We start from the raw sequence: 8,584 nt of genomic DNA on the forward strand, positions 1-8,584 counted from the left end.
ATGATTTGTTCCTTTAATTATATAATGCAAATTCAAACATGCTTTTTACAAATACTTCTCTTACAATCCCTAGAAGGATGACACAGCTCTTGCCCCTTCCTGTGCCTCTTTCATCTTCAGTTCAATCCAGAGTTCTTCCTGATTTCAGAATTGAGTGGTGCATGTAGTTAATTGGCACAATAGCTGTGTTTCTAATGGCTTTCGTAGAAGAGAGTGATAAACTCTGGATTAAAATAATATCAACCATAAATATTTGTGCAGGAGCTAGTGGTGATAGCAGTAGGGTGGGAAGCAGTATTAAGTTCTTCTGTATACTTAAATTCAGCTCTCTACTTGGGAGGCTTTAAACAGTGATGGTATGAATTTCAAAACAGCAACCACATTAACAAAACACTGCGATTTTTTTTTTTCTGTACACTTGCAATGTCACATGGAGACGGCAACAAAGACAAGAGCAGAAGTCAGTGTCTTGTTTATGTATGTTGAAAAATGCTGCCATGATGCACTTCGGTGCCGTGTAGATCAGCTTGTAAGATTCTGGAGTATTTTCAGTGTTACACACAAATAGGACATGTTAGTTGCTCTGATAAGGTTTAATCAAATTGTGTCCCCGAAGGTGTATTTTTTATTAGTATGAATGAGCATGTTGACATAAGATGTGACAGGAGCAGGAGTAGTGATGTCTCTGCCTGTGTTGCAGAGCATTATGTTCACGTCATGTTTGTGAATTTCGTTTTCAGATAAGCGCGGTGAGTAATTGTAACATGAAGTGGTAATCTACTGCTGATATATGAAAATGGAGAAACAAATTAAAAACATCATTCAACTGAAATTTTAGACAGTGTGGTAGAAAGCTGGGCTTCCAAATGCACAAGACTATCTACCTGAAAATATTTTGCATTCATATCATTATGTGAAATTCCTTCTCTAATAAATGGCAAGTGTTTCTACTGATAATTGATTAATATATCATTGTAGACTATATATATATATATATATATATATATATATATATATATATATATGAACAACTTCAAATTTTGATCCAAAAAACACTTAATTATCCTACTAAGCAGGTGGCTTATGTTTCTAATTTACATTATGCATTAGTATATTTTATTTTAAGTGATATTTGGCTAAAACATTATTGCAATGCTTTTTTGTGCTCTTCTTGATCCCATGGTAGAGACGAAAAAAGAATTGTGGAAATTTAAGCAAATGTGAACATTTTCACAAAGGAGTTTTATAACATTAACATTAAGCAGAGAGTTTTTAAAAAAGTGTTTTCTAACTACAGATCATCGAGTTCAGTGATTCTGAAACCTAGTCTGTCATAATGAACTTTTAGAAAATTCTATTCTCTCTCTATTTTGCTTAATCTGATTCTCTGCATTTGAGCCAGGACACCTGTTACTTATTTATTAATAGTTTCTCAGGGGACTTTGATGATCCTTTCTTTTTTCATGTTTCTGATAGAATCCAGCTCGTCTTGTGGTTAGATGAGGAACTGGAGATTGGGAGAGCTAAGACAAATGTTCCCTGGGAGATTAGAGCTCTGTTTGATAGTGTGCTACATTGCTTAGCATCTTGGTTACTGTGTTGTCCTATTGCAAAGAGTACTCACAAATTTTGAGGGAGTATGGATTTAAAAAAAAATAACATTTATATCACAGGATACAGTCTTTGAGAGATGAATTGATCTGTTTGACAACCCTAGGAATCCCCTAGTGTATTAGCATATGAATTCTTCCTCTACCTAATGTTGTCAATATTACCTTGATATAAAAGGGCAGGTGAAAATTAATGAAAAAGTGAGTTTTACTCTCTCTGAGTTTCTTAGAATTTTTATTTACTATTGCAGGCAGTTTCTGATATTTCCATTCTTTTTTTTTTTTTAACCTTCCCAATCCCTTGTTGCTCAGTGCAGTTTCTGTTGAGGGGAAGTTTAAAAACAGATCACATAGATATCAAATATTCTGGAAATATTAACATTGACAGTAGTAGAGTTATCTGGTGATGTTGTAAATTACTTAATTAGCCAAAAGAGAGATGTAGTGTGTGAAATTTTGTCAGAGAATGTATGAAACAATCACACAACAAATGAGGAAAATTTGTGTTCCTTGATTGGACATTGCGATATGATCTTAGGTATTTTAATTAACCTCTGTTTCTCTGTTTTCTCATAATTCGAGTGGATCTATAGTAATTCATAACTCATAGGGTTGTTGTGAGACGTGGCAGGCATGGGATTGCAGCGCTCAGATCTCCTTCATTAAAACTGGCTGCAAGGGGCAGCAAAATTGAGTGTTTTCCCCAGATGTCACCCTCTGGGGCCATCAGTGTGTTTGCATCGAAACCATCCTTCTCCCAGGATTCTTCTCATCAGTGACTGACCATGGCAGGGGTTCTAGTGCCCAGCCATTCCCGAAGGATTCAGGGCTTCACTCACTGATGACTTTGGCTCAGGGACTACCACAGAGCTTGAGGAGTCTGTCTTCGTGCTGTGCTGCAGTCTGAGACTCTCCCTGCCCCATCATCTTTCCCCCCTCTCCTTTCGCAGGTGCTGTACCTGCTTTGGAGTCTGAGGGCTCCTCTTACGTACTCCTGCTTCCTCACCTTTATCCTACATGGAACATTTCCCCTCAGAAATGTCTTCCACATCCCACCCTATCATAGTGCCTGCTACTTGGAGGACCCCAATTAAGCCTTGGGAACAAATAATTAAATATTAGCAAAAATGTTTAGAATATTACTTGCACAAGTAAGCACTCTGTAAGTGTTATCACATAAAAACAAATAAGTAGTGTGAAGAGGGTCAAAAAGCACAAACTTACAGTTATAAAATAAATGAGTCATAGGGGATGTAATGTGCAACGTGGTGACTATAGTTAATAATACTATATTGTATATTTGAAAGTTGCTAAGAGTAGATATTAGAAGTTCTTGTTATAAGAAAAAATTTTGGAAAGATAAAAGGTAGTGAGTGTGGACTTATTGTGGTGATAATTTTCTCATGTATACAAATATCAAATCACTATGTTGTACACCTAAAATTAATATATTATGTGTCAGTTATACCTCAACTAAAAGTAAGGCTTTGAATAATACCATGAATAATTTCATTAGATATGTATACAAAAGATCATCTCAAAAGACGTATAAGAAATATTATTGTTGAACATAACAAAACATGTCATTACTGACCATTTTACTTCCAGTATTATTTTGGCAATTGAGTTTCTAAGCTTTTGGCATAAAAAGTAGGCAGTAAACTTATTTAGTGAAACAAGCAATTATGTCACAATTACTTTAATTTCCTGTTAAACCTTTGCTGAATGTTGAGAAATACAACTTGTAGAGCAAATGCACCATTATAATCTCAGCTTTCCGTGTACTGTATCTAGATGCTTTGGTTTTTTTTAGCTTTGTAGAGCATTAATAGAAGAGTCAGCAGCATGGACTTAATTCACATTAGGCTCTGTGTTGTGGTATGCAACAATCAAAAGTCAAAAGACTCTGCTTTGAAGAATGCTCTTTCATATTAGGTGGGGGAAAGATGGAGAAATGCGGAGAGTTAAACAGTTATATTTATAGAAGAACCAAGGATAATTAATACAAATTAAAACAGACAACTTCTTATAGCCAAAGTAGCTCAACATGGAGTTATTTATAAAGATCATCTGTCCATAAAATGTTATTAAAATTATAAATTATCTCCTGAAAATGATTTTTGACAATTTACATAATTCTTTTTAATTTATCAACTTTTGTTCTACACACTCTATGAAATATTTATTGAATTTTCTTATGTAAAACTTACATATGAAAGGAAAACCGTTTCCAATTCATGCCAGAGCTTTTCCTATTGCTCTTTTAGCATTTGATTAGTGAGTTTTTAGCAAAACACAATCCTCTGGGCTGAAGTGAGGTGGAAAAATTGCATTTGCGTACTAGCACTGTCACTTGGTAAACTCATGATCTTGGACTTTTCCAAACCTACACTTATCTATCAAATGATAATTTTATATGTTTTGTATTAATAGTTATGGATATTGATATTCATTTTTATATTACCTGAAAATGATACTGGTATAAGTGCTCTTCTGTGTGCATTATTTTCTTTTCTATTCTTTTCCCACCCTTCTCTGCCATGTATTATGAAATTGGTGGTTAATCCATCTAAAGCTGTTTCCAGCCTAAAACTCACTTGGCTTAGAGTAATTAATCTTGTGTTGGTTTTTAGCCTCATTAGTCAAACTGATAGGCCCTTCAGCAGAATAGGAAACAGAGAATTGTGCTGAGTAGCAAGAAAATGAAGGATTTGGGCCAATTTCATGTTTCACAGGTCTTTCCAGTCTCATGGGTATTTTAATACTCTCCTCATTGCTCTCTGAGGCCTTATGTACCCTCAGGTAGTGAGGAACCCAGGCAAGATGTCTCCAGGTGACTGGCTATAATCTCCTTCTGCTGCTTCAGCATCCAGAGGGAGCTGCCAGGAGCTGGAGCATGAGGGAGCAAATGAAAGTAGTGGGTTTCTACGAATTTTACCTACACCCAGCCACTCCGTTGATCTTCCAACAGGGACAAACTCATACAGAATATTCAGCAGAAGAAGAAAAAAAGGGAAAACAAATAACTGGGAGGAAAGGGGAAGGGGACTCAAAGTTGGGAAAGAGAATAAAGGGAACATTGCCCTTTGCTCACTTCCAGTTCGAGAATCTGAGAAGGTGCTCCCACCAGCGTAAACGCTACCACTTTCCCAGTTAGAGTCCTAGGTTTCCACAATGCTCTCCTTTACTGTACAACTCATACTGTTAAGAATCATTGTATAAAAACCAATGTCTCAGTTTGTTCTAAACTACTCACAAAAGTCTGATTTCCATAAAGGAGCATAGAATTTTAGTATACACCTTTTGAGCTTAGAGAATATTGATGTTTATATCTAATATTGATTTAATCTTCACAATGAATGTAGGGTGAAAACTATTCATGTCTAATAGATGGAAAAGTTGGGGCTGCAAATGGTTATATAGTTTGACCAAATTCATGCATTTAGTAAGAACACTTAGATTTAAATCCCAATATCTTGATACTTTATTACTTCTCTTCAAAATTTCCAACAATTTACCCCAATCACTTCAAAAAGAAATTGCTTATTTTAAAGCAGTAGAAGTTCAGCCTGAAGGAAAAAAACATAAAGTTTCTTAACCTTCTCTCTTCTTAAGCCGCCTACATTTCTTCCCCAAACACTGCTCTCTAAGCTTGTATTTTTCTTCTTTTCTATTTTAAAATAGAAAAGCAAACATACCGTGCTTTCCTTAACTTCCTACCACTAAACCGCCAACTTATGTGCATTTATTCTCATACTCCTCAGCTTCCCATTGATATTAACAGTAAATATCACTACTTCTATTAAATGCCCATCCTTTGGTTTCTTGCAAATTTCACTCCTACTACTACTGTCATAGATTTCTGGCTTTCTTCTGGAACTTGCAGTCCAGTTTACAAATGTATGCTGGTATATCCATTCTTAAACATACATAACAACCAACAGTCCAAAAGACAAACATAAACACAAACATTTCTTAATAGTTCATCCCTCTCTAAAGCATTTCCTATATTCATTTCAAAATAAAACTTCTATATATAAGCTATATGTATATAAATACCTTTAATATGTATATCACATACATGTATATATGTAATATACATATATTACATATAAATATATATATATTATAAAGGTGTTTATTATATCATCTTCATTTACATATTTCCCACTCACTACATTTGAGCTGTATTCCCCAAACTCCAATGAGACTGCCCTTGTCAAGGTGACCAATGAATTTCACGTTGACTAACTCAATTATCTTTTCTCTGTGCTTGATATCTCAGCATCCACAGCTGATCAACTATCCTTGATACAACTTTCTCGTATTTTTTCCCGTAATACTATACCTTTCTACTTTTCTGACTACTTCGTAAGTACCCACTTCTTAGACTTTTTTGTTAGCGTCTTCTTTTCTGTAGGTGAAAATAGCCCAGGTCTCTCTCAAGGAGCTGCTTTATTTTTCCACCAAATTGATGGCTTTCATAGACTCATGGCTTTAAATGCTGTTGATCTGCTAATGACTCACCACAAACTCATTTATCCAATTGCTATTTGACATCACCATATAGGTGTCTAATAAGTAACTCACATGTGTTTGGCGATAATCATTCCTTTTATAGTCTATTTCATTTTATTAAAGTTATCACCACTCCCAGAATAGTTTAAGCCAGAACTCTAAGAGTTGTCTTTAATTCGTTTCTTACCCTGACTCTCTAACTTCCAATCCATCAGTCAATTCTGTTGATTCTACCTCTAAATAACCAAAATTGGCCCACTTTTTCTTATGTTTTTCTTTTTGTTTTCTATGTAATTATGACCTACCTGCCAGGACCCAGAAAAGGAAGAGAAATCCACTTAATCAGGTTAAAATTGATAGAATAAAGGAACAATATCAGTGGGTTGAATAGAATTGAAGGAGGTTATAGGGGATATTTGGACACTCAGGACTGGCAGCAGCAAGTTGCTGTAACATGCCCAGGCTTGGATTTTCAAGAAGAAGAAATGCTCTAAAATCCAGTGGGAGCTAGATTTCTGAAAGAGGGGCTGCCCAGCAGGAAGGAGCTGCAGTCATCACACCTGTTGCTTCTGTAATGCAGCAGGAAGAGAGCAGTGGGAAGGAAAAAAACTTACTGTTCTGCCTTTGTGTCTTCCTTTACCATGTTGAGGGCTATGGCAAACACAGCTGAAAGAGAGAAAGCAGTGAAGCCTGTGTGGCGCAGTCCTTAGGGGTTGGCATCCTAGGCCATGGAGTAGGGCAGAGGAGGGTGCAAATGACCTGGGGAAAATAGTGAGTAAGCAGGACACCTTTCTAGAACAAGTCACCCATCTCTAACCCCAACTCCTGCAATCACTTCCCAATACGTATAATTGCTTGATTTATGTAGTTAGTAATATTTTTGCTATAATCCATTCTCCAAATGGCAGTCCAAGGGATATTTGTGAAACACTAATCAGATCATATCATGCTCCTGCTTAAAATCCTTAAAGTACTATGCAAAATATTTACACTGGCTCTCCAAGGCCCATAGTACCTGGTCCTTGTTTTCCGTTTTAAACTCCTGTGATGGATTGGTTACTATTGATTAATGCATTATTCCCTGACTTCTTTGCCTTATGACACACTCAATTTGGATTTGGCCATTTGTCTTCCTTTGAGCAGTGGGAAATGAATGAATGTGATTTATACTAAGTATAACCAAATGTGCGTAAACCAAGCGCTTGCATGGAAATGCTTGGTTTCCGGTGGTTTTGACCTCTATCATGAGAAAACATGCACCAGAAAGTTATGGGTACAAGACTAGAGATAGAGCCAAATTGAACCTAAGCTACAGTCTGGAGCCAAGTTCAGCCAAGCCTAAAAGATGTCAGATTTTTTTTTCTTCATGAGGGAAGAAAAATATTAATTGTACACAGCTGAAATATTGAGCTGTTTGATAGCAAACATTTTGGCAGCAGAAACACTTTTAAACTAATCTTGACCATCCTCCCCTGAATTCATGTATTCATATGCTCCAACATAAATTGCTAACTTTCTCTACCCTCTACATACTAAGATCCATTACATCAGTTTATAATGGTCTGTCTTTGGACCATTTATGGCCACTTTTTTCTTTTCATTAAAGAATATTCTCATGACTTGCAAACAAATGTTTATAGCAGTTTTATTTGCAATAAACAAATATGGAAAGCTCCAAGTGTCTATGGATAGATTAGTGGATACAGAAACTCTTATATACCCATACAATGAGATACTACTTTAGAAAAAGTAAAAAAAAAAAAAGTGTTGATATATTCAACAACATTACTAAACCTCAAAATAATGATGAGAGTGAAAAAGCCACATGAATCTGGAGTACATATTCTATGATTCCATTTATATAAAATTCTAGAAACATAAACTAATCCATAGTCACAAAGAGCAGATTAGTTAGTACCTAGGGGTGCTGTGGAAAGGGCTGAGATTGATTACAGGAGGGTGCAAAGAAACTTTTCAGGCTGATTGAAATGTTAATTTTCTTAATAGTGGTGGACGTTTCTTGGATGTATACATGTGTCTAAACACATCAAACTATACACTGTAGATGGTAGCTTATTTTGCGTAAATCACATCTCAAATGAATAAAGTGAAGAGTTTCTTACATAGAAACCTATTCCCATTTCTACCCCACTGCTCACAAGTATATAATTTTTTGTAGAAAAAAATTCTAAAAATTATTTAGTTGTGAGCAGTAAGGTGGAAATGGGAATTACTTGTTTTTTTTATCTTTAAAAAAAATTCCCACAGTATACATTTCATACCTGTGACTCATTTATTTTGCAACTGGGAGTTTGTACCTCTTAATCTCCTTCAACTGTTTCTTCCTTCTACCCACCTCCCTTCTGGCAACCACCTGTTTGTACCTGTGACTCTGTTTTTCTTTTGTTACATTGGCTCATTTTTTGTGGTATTTTTTAGATTTCACATATAAGTGA

General features: G+C 35.6%; 1 long non-coding RNA gene across 1 annotated transcript in view; it reads left to right on the forward strand.

The window, feature by feature from the left end:
- LOC140698149 (uncharacterized) overlaps positions 1–5,981 on the forward strand; it is a 181,271-nt gene extending 175,290 nt beyond the window's left edge. Inside the window, exon 4 of the long non-coding RNA XR_012075695.1 lies at positions 5,905–5,981. This is a non-coding gene — a long non-coding RNA (uncharacterized lncRNA). The remainder of the gene's footprint in view (positions 1–5,904) is intronic.
- Positions 5,982–8,584: the final 2,603 nt, after the last annotated feature.

The sequence above is a fragment of the Vicugna pacos genome, chromosome 1 (genome assembly GCF_048564905.1).
Source record: "Vicugna pacos chromosome 1, VicPac4, whole genome shotgun sequence".
NCBI classification, from domain to species: Eukaryota; Metazoa; Chordata; class Mammalia; order Artiodactyla; family Camelidae; genus Vicugna; species Vicugna pacos.